The following is a 12,002-nucleotide window of genomic DNA, read 5'->3' as shown; positions in this document are numbered from 1 at the left end:
TCCAAGGGCGAGGACTGATGAAAAGCATCTGAAAGGCGGCCGGGGAGAAGGGGGTTGTGTTCCCCATTCTGCAGAATCAGCTCGGGTCAGCGGGACCCTGAGCAGCTGTTAGGACTGCGGAGCTGACTTAAGCAAAAACCTCAAAGGCGCATCTCCCACCTGGCAGAAAAAAAATAGAATTCTCCGATTGAGGTCCTTTATTTCTGTGTTAACTAGATGGGAAGAGGTAAACTCCGAGAAAAACCGAAAGTGGAAGTGTGTACTGAACACCACACAGGTTATCAGAGGAACATCCCTGTTCTCCCAGAGGTTCAGAGTGAAACAGAACCCGAGGAGGAGGGGGAAAGTGCAGATTTCCCTGCATGGATTCGGAAAACGCACAGTAGCCAAGTTGGGCGGAGCGGCTGCAGCGAACCTTCTGGGAAGGTCGGTCGCAGCAGAGGCTCGACTGCGGGAGGAGGCGGAGGGGAGGTCGCAGGGGTCTCGGGCGGCGCGGGGGGCGGGGACCCGACCTCCCCATGCCCGCGGCCGGCCCCGCAGATTCCATCTCGAGCTCTCTAACAGCTGTCATTTGAAGCCATCTCCGCTCTGTCTCCCAAACATCTCCAGCATCTTTCTCATCCTTCTCATTGAGTTCTGCGTGTCTCTCGGCAACTTGTCATAACCTGTAATAAAATGCCCTTTCTGGCGGGAGTTAAAGTCCAGAGGGCAGCCGTTCTATTTTCAACTGAGAGCCAAGAGAAGGAGCCGCGGCCGCCTCCCTTTTGTCTGCCTCCGGGTTTAACTCCTGCGGGACCGGCCCCGGGACCTGGGGCCCCGCGCTGAAGAGCTCCGAGGACCCGGGTCCCGCGGACCCGCCTTCCCAGCTCCCGGGCTTGGCCCCCTGCGTCTCTGACAGCAAGACAGAGTCTTCTGGGTCTGGAGGCTGCACGCTCACGTGCTGCGAAGACGTGTATCTCAACGTGAGAAGAGCCCTGTTGCACTTTGGGGTTCATTTTTTCATGGGAAGGGGGCTTTGCCCAGAGGAACAGAACAGGATGGGAGCAGATAGAAGAATGGTGCCCAGGCCACTTCCGTCAGCATCCCATGAGCTTTTCACGTGGCTGGTCATGTAACTGGTTGAAATCATGTCTTTAATTAGTCGGTCTCATCTTATAACTGTTTTCAGAAGCCTGAAATCAAAATGGAAAGGTTTATTCTAGATTCCCTTTCCAGCCGGTGAACGTGAAGAGTTCACACGCATTGCCATTTCATCTCAGCAGAAATGAGGAGCTCCCCAGGACCCAGTTCTGCACCACCCAACCCCAGCCGCCGCCACCTGCAAAGGACAAGGAGTTGGCGTGTCCTGTGTCCCGCAGGCCACCAGGTCCGTGGAGTTCCAAGCGAGGATGAGTGCCCCTGAAGGAGACCTCTAGCTTAGCATCTTTCCCAAATCTCTGGAACACCCTTCCTTGCCACCATTGTGTGTTTAGAAAGAGCTGCCCGTTTCTTCTTACCTGCCTACCCCAGAAAAGTCACCTTGGAATGCCCTCACGTGCTGATGGAGCCAGGGTGTCCAGCCATTTTTCAGTTCGTCCTAGGAGAATCAATGGCTGTCATGGCACCCAGAAGGAAAGCCAGTGTGGGGAGAGGGCAGGTACATGGGAAAGCAGGACCAAACCAGAAATCCACCAGCTGTCTTCCTGGTGCTTTATTTTGTCCTGAAAATGTTAGTCACTCTGTCATGTCTGACTCTTTGTGACCCCATGGACCATAGGCTCCTCTGTCTATGGGATTCTCCAGGCCCCTCTTGGAATTCTCCAGGCAAGAATACTGGAGTGGGTTGCTCCAGGGGATCTTCCCAACCCAGGGATCGAACCTGGGTCTCCTGCATTGCAGGCAGATTCTTCACCAGCTGAGCCACCAGGGAAGCCATTTTGTCCCAAGTTTGTTTAAACAAGGAAGTAAGGAGTTTCCTCATAAAGATGGTGTCCCCATGGAGATGGTCTCCCCTGTGACCTCTGGGCCCCATGTCCAACACCAAAACTCCTCTTCAAAGACCCACAACTGGAGAGGGGCTGTGAGATTATTCTCATCCAGTTGACAAGCAGAAACAGCCTCTACTTAACTTACCCCAGGTGTGATACCCTACCTCCTCAGAGCATCCCCAAGAGACTGATACCCTGCTTCTGTCCTGTGACTTGGGTTCCAGACTTCCTATGTCCATCTCTCTCCAATTCACACCCTCTCTGCTAATTCTTTTCTGTACTGAGAAGCTAGTAAAACCTTAGAAACAATATCTTAAAACCCAAAACACATTCTGTTCCCTAAAGGAAACCTGCGGAAATTGACCAGCTGAACTCTGCAAGTGAGCTCCTTTTTTTTTCCCTAGGGGTGGAAGTAATGGTGGAGAGTTTGTGTCATAAACTGTGATAAGAGAGGGAAAGTAGAAAGATTTGATTTGAGACTCTATGTTATTTGATATTTCTCCACACAGAACATTCTGTTCAGTTAAGAAAAAACATGCCTTCCTGTCTTCTGCATCAGAACTTATGTAGTGGGGAGAAGTTTAACACACGTAGGAAAACTTATGCAGTGACAGCCCTTTATCCCCCAATGAATAAAAGTTAAGAAAAAATTAGCAAAAATATAGACAAATGCACTTGTTTAGCCGTCATTGTAGGAATACTCCAGTGCACTGTTTATTGCAGTCTCCCGTTTCTCTTTGTTTATGTCTCGAGGTTGATCTGTGGGTCTCTTGTATAACCTTTGACACAAACATGTTCAAGTGGTAGTTTGCCATCAGCCATGCAGGAGCTGCTGCCTTTATGAAGGTAATGATTACTGTCCCTTTTAATCTCTGGACAGGGCCAGACTCCTTTTCCTTGTATGTCCTACTTTTAGAGAGAATATGAGGCCATAGATCCTAGAAACAGTATGGATTTAAAACCCTGTTCTGAAATCCTCAGGACATATTTGAAGATCCTGAAAATTATAGTCCCATTCTCCCCAGTTAGCTCGTGGACTCTATTCAGAAGGAAGCTATTTGAGGGCATGTAAAAGCCAGTATATTTCCCGATGCACAAAAGAAAATGGTGCTTTCTGCCTACTGCCTCTTTCCACTCGAAAGTGAATAATGCCCCAGTTACCACCAGGCCTGACTTGATTTATCTTGGTTAATAGGATTAACGTGTCAGCCCCTCTCAAGAATTTCCAAATGCAGATCTGGAGTGTCACTGACTCGCTGGTGTCTTTTTTCCTCTCTGATGGGCGTAATGACGCACCTACAAGCAGAGGGCCTTTGTCCAGTGGGAGCAGACAGATTATCTGTCTCCAGTGAAATAAGGCGTGTTGTGGCCACCTTTGCCAAGACTCAAAGCCAGAACCCAGTCACTATAAAATAATTGTGTCACTACCTCACCAGTGCGCTGTTCGTGTTTCATTTATCTTTTGACTGTAATTGAATGGTTGAAAAGCAAAAATGTAGACAAATTCCAGCTGTATTGAGATCTATTTCTTCCTCCAGTACCTCGGCCCATCATTAGATACTTTCCCTCTCTGCGCAGGAGGTCAGAGTGTATAAATATAAATTGCATTTTGCATTACTTCTAGATGAGTGAAGCTGTCAAAGCAATAATATGAGCTTTCAGTCCCACATTCTACCACTTCTTTCCCATTTTTTGGCCAGGAGGTCATGTGCAAATTGAACGTGACAACCCAGAAGACATGTCCAACAGACTCGTATTGTTACCCCGCTCAGCCGCCCGGCTCATAACAACATTAAACCCACATTAGTCTCCAGCCTCCGCCAGGGAGGAGCTCGTAAACTGGGGACCCAGGCTTCTCCAAAAGTTCACTTCAGTAGTGACATTTCATCTGAAAGTCGTAGGCAGCACTAACCTAAAATAGTCTGCATCCAGGATTCATGAGGGTGTCATCCTTAGAGACACCAAGCCAGTGTCTTACAGGACAAAGGACAAAGAACAAGATAAAGAGCTAAGAGCCCTCCAGCGTGTGCGCGCGTGCACACGCACACACAGGAAAATGTCCACACTTGTATTTGAAATTATGCAAAATTTCCAGAGTCCAATAGCCATATGGTTAAAAATCACTTTTGTTGTTGTTTGAACAATGAAGATGCCACCATTCAGGCACTTACCTTAAAATATGGTTTGCCTTGTACCTGCATTTGCAAGTTCTGCATAGCAGTGTTTTAAAAAGCCTATTGCTCAAGATAAAGTTTTAGCAGCTTAGTATCACAGTGATTAAAAGAGAACCCTCTTCAAACTATATTGCAGTGAAGGAATCAGGAACTTGCATCAATCTGAAGGAAGCTGAGTGGCTCAGAGGATTGGTAATTGGCTATCGACGTGACCCGTTCATGTCTTGCCCAGATTGCAGTTAGCAGAGAGCTGTTGTTCCCTGACAGGGTGTTTGATGGTTTCTAGGAAATGAGTGGCTGTTTTCATTCCTGTTCCAAATGGACAGGTGTCTACATCAGAATTGGCAACCTGGTTGGCACTCTCAGAGAGTGGCCAAAGAGCGAGTTGTTTATGGAGAATAGACTTCCTTCTCGCCTGTGATGTCTGCACATGTGTGGGTGGGGAGGGGGCAAAATGGAGACGCTGGAGGCAGAAAGGTTGATTCAAGTCTGTGAATGTAAGCTGGCTGAAACCCTGTGGTTCCCAGTGGCGCCATATGCAACTGTCTGTGTCTCTTCTGCGGCTTTATCTTGTGCTTTCCCACATCACGCTCTAAATGCACAAATAAAAATCCATGAAAGATGCTTAGGATGCTCTTATCAGTCTCAACAAGTAAGATGAGCCGAGAGTTGTGTTTTTTCACACTTTTTTAAGGAAGCATTACTTTCATATATCTTTCTTTTCTCAACAAAATGGATCTTTTTTTTTTCACCCCCTCCTCTGTAGGTCAGATGACTTGCATGTGTTTAATACTGAATGTGAGGTAATAGAAACTGCACGAATCATACCTGGTGATACCTGGCTCAAAGTAGAAAGTATTGTTCTTGTCCTTAGTGGATAATATCATACTTTATTGTATTATACCTAAGTGAAGACTATCAGACCTGTAAAAGTATTTATCTCTACTTTCACTTTCACACATAATCCCTACAACCCCAAGCTATTTGTTCATGCAAATAATTTCTACTTCCTGAGTGTTATTATAAAACAGTACATGAGTCATATTCTTGAAGAAAAAGGCAATCATTGTAATACTTCAAACTCTGATGCTTTTTATTGTTTAACCTTTAATTTCACAAATATGAAAGTTAAGGTTTGGTATAAGATTTTTAAAAAAGAAAACAAAAGGTAAAAGACCTCAGACTGTGAGACCAAAGCAGTCACTGTTGTTGATACTGGAGACTTACATTTAATTTGGGGTAATTTTTACTAGTAAGAATGTTTAATTGTTCCAGACTTTAAAATTTAGTGTTCCAGTTGCAAGATTCTTTAATCCTTTTCCTTGGTTCTAACTTTTCCCTTCTCTTCTTAATGAACTATTTCTGCAAGTCTGACATTAATTTTTAGTTCATTTTGACCCATTGCTTTGGGATCAGAAATTGTACCAATTGGACTTGAGCTCAAGTCCACCTCTTCTGATGAAGAAAGTGGGTGAAATAAAACTCAGGGAAGCTGCCTCACTGATCCAAAATGAGTCTCAAAATCTGAAGGAGATTGTAGAGTTAGAATGTATTGTATTGTTTCCTTATGGTTATCATTAATCCACTTCTAGAAATAGAATCAAACATTTCTGGAGCTTGCATATAAGGATGGACCCACGTGCCATTTAAAGATTCATCTTGAAAGAACCTAAAGGGACTCTGAAGCCAGCAACCTCTAGCAGCTTCAGAAAGAGTCAGACAGTTCTCAGAAAACTGCCTGGGAAGGAGTCATCAATCCTGGTTTTCTGGGAATATCACATTGAGTCAATGTGCGTGTGTGTACTCAATCGCTCAGTCCTGTCTGACTTAGTGACCGCATGGACTGCAGCCCACCAGGCTCCTCTGGCCATGGGATTTTCCAGGCAAGAATACTGGAGTGGGTTGTCATTTCCTCCTCCAGGGGATCTTCCTGACACAGGAATCAAACCCATGTCTGCTCCATCTCCTGCATTGGCAGGCAGATTCTTTACTACTGAGCCGCCTGAGAATCCATTGAGTCAATAATTCAATGCTATTAGGGTTTTGGGGGACCCATATACTGAAATAAAATTTCATGTGGGAAATAATATTCCATAGCTTGGGAGAGTCCCTTACACCTCAGAGTTCATTGGTATAATCTCCCAGAAAGATGGGGAATTGGTAAGAACTGGAAATTTCCAATAGTAAATCATTTACATGTAACACAACTAAATAAAATCCTTGACCTAGCTGATTCTATATATAAAACCAAACATTCTTTAAATGATTATATAGAAAACCAGTTTGTACAGATAGCCCCTATACTTGAATCCTTCTATGAGATTTGGTGTGTGAGTGTGTTTCTACTGTATCAACTGCCCAGTATATTTAAACTTCTCATGTCTTTAGTTCAGCAAAGAGCCAAATGGAGTTGGGTTCATTCCATCCTCTCCAAACATAACTGCCTCCTTCTGGAAAGCAAATGAGAAAATGTAATGAATAATGAAAATTAAAATGTAGGCAGAGGGAAGTGAGTTCTCCACCCAGAGTTACCACTGAACACCCACATAAGCAAGAGTTTGGCATTTGCCTGTCATCTGCTTTTCTGACCACAGGGAGCAGCTCAAGTGACAGGCACACAGATGGACGCCTTGTGTGATTAATGGCATCAACCAGGCCTGGTGGTGAGGATGCTGGAGATGGCGACAGACATGAGCTCGTCCCCTTTTTGGTTTAACGGTCCTTCCAAGGTTTGAAGTTGAGAGAGATTAGGAAAAATTCCAGCCCTGTTCTTTTTTATTAGAAAAACCTGAAGACACCCCTCCTTCTTTCTCCAGCATTACTTGCCAAGACCAGACCTTTAGTAGGAAGCTATACCAGGCTTCAGAATGGCCCACCAAAATCACATTCTCCTTCCGCTTCCTTTCTTACTTTGCTCCTTCCTCTCTCTCTCTCTTTGTTCTTTATTCCTCGCATCCCACTTTGTTTTTCTTCGCCTCTTTCTCCCAAGCATTGTCTCATGTCAGCAAGCTCAGGATACAAACTAGCCCAGGAGAATGGGCTCTGCAAAATCTCTGATGAACATGCAGATTTGAGCAGGGCCAGAGTGGGCAGCCACTCCAGTGTTCTTGCCTGGAGAATCCCGGGGACGGGGGAGCCTGGTGGGCTTCCGTCTACGGGGTCACACAGAATCGGACACGACTGAAGTGACTTAGCAGCAGCAGCAGCAGAGTGGGCAGCAAGGAGACCTATCATCACTCCCAACCTAACACGTTCTGGCTCTACCCCAGCCACCTTCAGTCCAAGCAGGTGGTTCCTGAGCATGGCTCCTTTGTTGGATCAAGGATACAGGAGCCCAGGACTCCACCATTCAGAATAGACCATAGCCTCAGGATCATACCTAAAGTGGAGCATTATTTCCTTAGTCACTCAACCGTGTCCAATTCTTTGTGACCCCATGGACTGTAGCCTGCTAGGCTCCTCTGTCCATGGGATTCTGCAGGCCTAGTAGTGGAGTGGATAGTGAGTCCCTTCTCCACGGGATCTTCCCAACCCAGGAATCAAACCCAAGTCTACAGCATTACAAGTAGGTTCTTTACTGTCTGAGCCACCAGGGAAGCCCCTGTGCTTTCCTTTACTGGGTTTTAAATTTTAATTTACCTTGAATAGACATGTAAAATGTAGGAAAGGGCGAAAACACTTCCTCCTATCTCCCAGTCCCTCCCATCCAAGTTCACCAAAATCCTTTCTTTAAATTAATACATTTTTGGAGGAATTTTAGATGTATAGAAAATTTGAGTGAACTGTATAAAGAGTTTCTGCATATCCCTTCATATTGCTTCCCAAACTTGCCCTGCTATTACCATCTTGCTTTTGTATGGTACATATGTTACAATTGATGCTCCAATACTGATTCACTATTATTAGCGAAAGATCATAGTTTACATTAGGCTTTACTCAGTGTTGCATGTTCTGTGGGTTTTGGCAAACGTATAAAGACATGTATCCACCATTAGGCATTGTAGGAAATAGTTTCACCGCCCTAAATATCCCCTGTGTTTGGACCTCGATGTTCAGCGCAGCAATGTTTACCATAGCTAGGACATGAAAGCAGCCTAAATGTCCATCAACAGATGAATGGATAAAGAGGTCATGATACATATACGCAATGGAATATTACTCAGCCATACAAAGGAACACATTTGAGTCAGTTCTAGTGAGGTGGGTGAACCTAGACCCTATTATGCAGAGTGAAGTAGGTAAGAAAAACCAATATCGCACATTAATACATATATATGGAAACCAGAAACTTGGTCCTGATGATCCTGTTTGCAGGGCAGCAGTGGAGACGCAGACATCGAGAACAGACTTACGGACATGGGAGGAGGGAAGGAAGGAGAGGGCGGGAAGAACGGAGGGAGCAGCGTGGAAAAACACACATTCCCACATGTGAAATAGCTGTCTAGTGGGAATTTGTTGTATGACTCAGGAAACTCAAACCGAGGCTCTGCAACAACCTAGAGGGGTGGGAAGGGCGGGGAGTGGGAGGGAGGTCACGAGGGAGGGGACACGTGTCTACCTTTGACTGACTTATGTTGATATATGGAAGAAATATTGTAACGCAATATTGTAAAGCAATTATCCTCTAGTTAAAAATGAATAAATTTAAAAGTGAGAAAAAATTAAACAAAAAATGTGTTCTACCTATTTGTCCTTCTCTCCCCATGAAGCCTCTAAAAACATCTGGGGTTTTTACTGCTGTATAGTTTTGCCTTTTCCAGAATGTCATATCGTTGGAATTAAATAGAGAACATGTAAGTTTCCCCCATGTCTGTCTACAAGCTCATTTCTTTTATTGTCACATGACATTCCACTGTCTGGTTGTGCCATGGTTTGTTTATCCAGTCACTTACTGAAGGACAACTTGAAAAGTACTAAGTCTTGCCAATTATGAATAAAGCTGCTATATATGCTCAATATGCAAAGTTTGGTGTGGACATAAATCTTCAACTCTTATGAATAAATATCATTGCTAGATAATATGGGAAGAGTGTGTTTAGTTTTATAAGAAATTGCCAAACTGTCTTTCAACCCAATGTGTCTCTTGTAGTTTTAAATGACATATTCAGTTCAGTTCAGTTCAGTCACTCAGTCGTGTCCAACTCTCCACGACCCCAGCACGCCAGGCCTCCCTGTCCATCACCAACTCCCGGAGTTCACTCAAACTCATGTCCATCGAGTCGGTGATGCCATCCAGCCATCTCATTCTCTGTCGTCCCCGTCTCCTCCCACCCCCAATCCCTCCTAGCATCAGACTCTTTTCCAGTGAGTCAACTCGTCGTAGGCCCTATTGCATAATAGGGCCTTAAGCAAACATGGGGACCTAGGCACTGCCAACAGCTCCTGGTGGACCCCAAGGGAAGAGCTGGGACCATCTGGAGGAACAAAGAGTCTCTCTTAAGACCATGAACTTGATCAAGCTACAGGGCTTCTTATCTTGCCTTTGTGACTTACTTGCTCTGTGACTTCAGGTAAATTACTTAACGTTTCCATGCTTCTGTTACCTCAACTGAAATTAGCTTGTAATAGTACCCAAATGCTAGGGTTCAGAGGATTACCTGAGCTGTCTCATGCATGTCTTAATATCACTTGGTAAAAGTGCTCAATAAATGTTTGTTATTCCTATATCTTATTAGGAAAACCAGTGTCTCTTCCATCACTACCACCACCACCCAATGTATAGCCAGTATACTCTTTAGTGATGGATTTGTGTAACACTTCAGTCAGGTCACCAAAGACAGAACAGTTGATATATTGTGAAATCTGGTGAGGAAAAAAAAATGTGCAGAAGCTAAAATAAAAGGAAATCAAAACTAGAAAGGAAATGTCTTTAAGTGCAGAGGTTTTGGTCCACAGAATAAATGCGCTCCTTCTTCCCTAGCCTTTGACTCCCAACACTGTCTTGTTGGCTCAGAATCCTCTCAGGTAAGTTCTTGATTATGAAATGCCCTCTCTCTGGTGGCCTGCCAAAGCCTGCTCCGCAGACGCCCAGGCTAACCTGGCACTGCTGGTGGTGAGAAGCCTTCTAACCCTGAGGGCCTGACTAATGCGTTTGTATTTTCCTTTCTCAGACGATTCTGCAGGCAAGCAGGAGGAGGGCCATTAAGCAATCCACATGGTCATTTTTTTTTTCTATTTCTTTGGGCAGTTCTTCCAGGATGACATAATGATATGTGCTAACAATGAAAAGTAAAGGCACCGTAGCTGTATCTCTTCATACTTGGGTTTACTTTGGAAATCAACAAACAAACAAGAAATTCTCTCCTGTGCTTTCTTGATGAATAATCCATGGCTCCCACAATGCCTTCACAGCAGTGGAAATGGAAACATTTGAGGGCTTCTACAAGCTGATTTGCCTTCATGATATCAGATAACTAGTTTTCCTGTTTTAACTGCATGAGCAGGGTTTAGGTGTCACGAGGTCGGAGCACATGGAATTTTTTTTTAAACTTAGGGTAAACAATGAAACCCGATAACTTATTCAGGGCATATGGCTCAAGAACAAGCAGTCACTAATATGAGTCATTTCGCATTAATAAAGCATGACACTAAGGACATATTTGGATCAAAATATTTCAGAGAAACTGTAAAACTGAAATATGACAACAGAGCGCAGACTCCTACTTAGGAATTTCAAAGAGGTAGGTTTGAAAAGTTGAACTGTAGTCTGCTGGAGTCTTCCACAGGGATGCTGACAGCCAAGCATTAAGTCTGTTTAGCCCATCAGTTCTGTGGGAAGAACAGGAAGAGGGCAGAAGATCAGAACGAGCAGAGTCTTTCTCAGTCGGCCCTCCCACACCCACTCAAGTGTCTTGCAGCGCCTGGCAGAGCTTAATAGAGTCATGAGAAAAAGGAAGAACAAAGGAAAGAAGGCAAGAATTGGCCCCAAGGAGAGTTCTCCCACTCTAAATTTGCTTTGGATGTTCTGAGGTACAGGGAAATCTTTCTAGATTGTGGAGAACCTTCTGTGCTTTAAGGTCTGGCCTGGTGAGTTTGAGAAATGATTAACAGCATGGTATCAAGAATCAGACCATAGAAAACAACTTGAAGCTCTGGCTCCACCCCACACTAGTCCCATGACATTGAGCAGTTCCTCTCTAAGCCTGGGCTTTCTTGGTTATGAAAGAGAAATAATAATAGCAACGTACCTCCTCCAGCTGCTGCAAGGATCACAGAAAATCACAGTGCGTGGCACAGCCTCTGATGCATAGCGAGTGCTCAATCTAGGTCATTACCGCACTGTTGTCATCATTGCTATTTTGAGTCAACTACCCCAGTTATGGATACTTTTCCATCTGGAACAGGAAATAGGCAGGAAAGAAGTTAGGAGTAGCAGGGTTCAGGCATGGACGTGCGAGCTGAGCATTTCAGTATCCTTAGCCACCAGCTGTGCTTGCTCCATTATTTAATTCAGTTCAGCAAGTGTGTTTTGAGTTCCTTCTCTGTAGAAGATTCAGGAAAAAGTTCTAAGAGTGTTCTGGGATCCAGGGGGCACAGTAATGTTCCTGCCTCACAAAGGGGTATTTCACAAATGTGCCTGTCCAGTTAGTGATGAAATTGGACATAGTCTTTCAAAATATCAGATTGGCCTCTTTGAATATGAATTAACACACACATGATCCTGACCCCTATCCTTCTTCTCCCCCAAATATAGATAGAGAGATATAAATATAGACTTAGTAAGAAAAGTGAAAGTGTTAGTCACTCAGTTTTGTCTGACTCTTTGTGACCGCATGGACTGAACCCCCTCCCCACCCCCGCCCAGGCTCCTCTGTCCATGGGATTCTCCAGGCAAGAATACTGGGGTGGGTTGCCGTTCCCT

The 12,002-nt window shown here is 44.6% G+C and overlaps 1 long non-coding RNA gene across 1 annotated transcript in view; it reads right to left on the bottom strand.

Annotated features, from left to right (window-relative positions):
* Positions 1 to 8,591: 8,591 nt before the first annotated feature.
* The window catches only part of LOC129550237 (uncharacterized), a 38,881-nt gene continuing 35,470 nt past the window's right edge, over positions 8,592 to 12,002 (bottom strand). The window contains exons 3-4 of the long non-coding RNA XR_008684795.2: positions 11,329 to 11,475; positions 8,592 to 10,909 (exon numbers count right to left, since the gene is read on the bottom strand). This is a non-coding gene — a long non-coding RNA (uncharacterized LOC129550237). The remainder of the gene's footprint in view (positions 10,910 to 11,328; positions 11,476 to 12,002) is intronic.

The sequence above is a fragment of the Moschus berezovskii genome, chromosome 21, assembly GCF_049115385.1.
Source record: "Moschus berezovskii isolate FMDL1 chromosome 21, NW_MosBer_1.0, whole genome shotgun sequence".
NCBI lineage: Eukaryota > Metazoa > Chordata > Mammalia > Artiodactyla > Moschidae > Moschus > Moschus berezovskii.
This window is presented reverse-complemented; position numbering and strand designations above follow the sequence as displayed.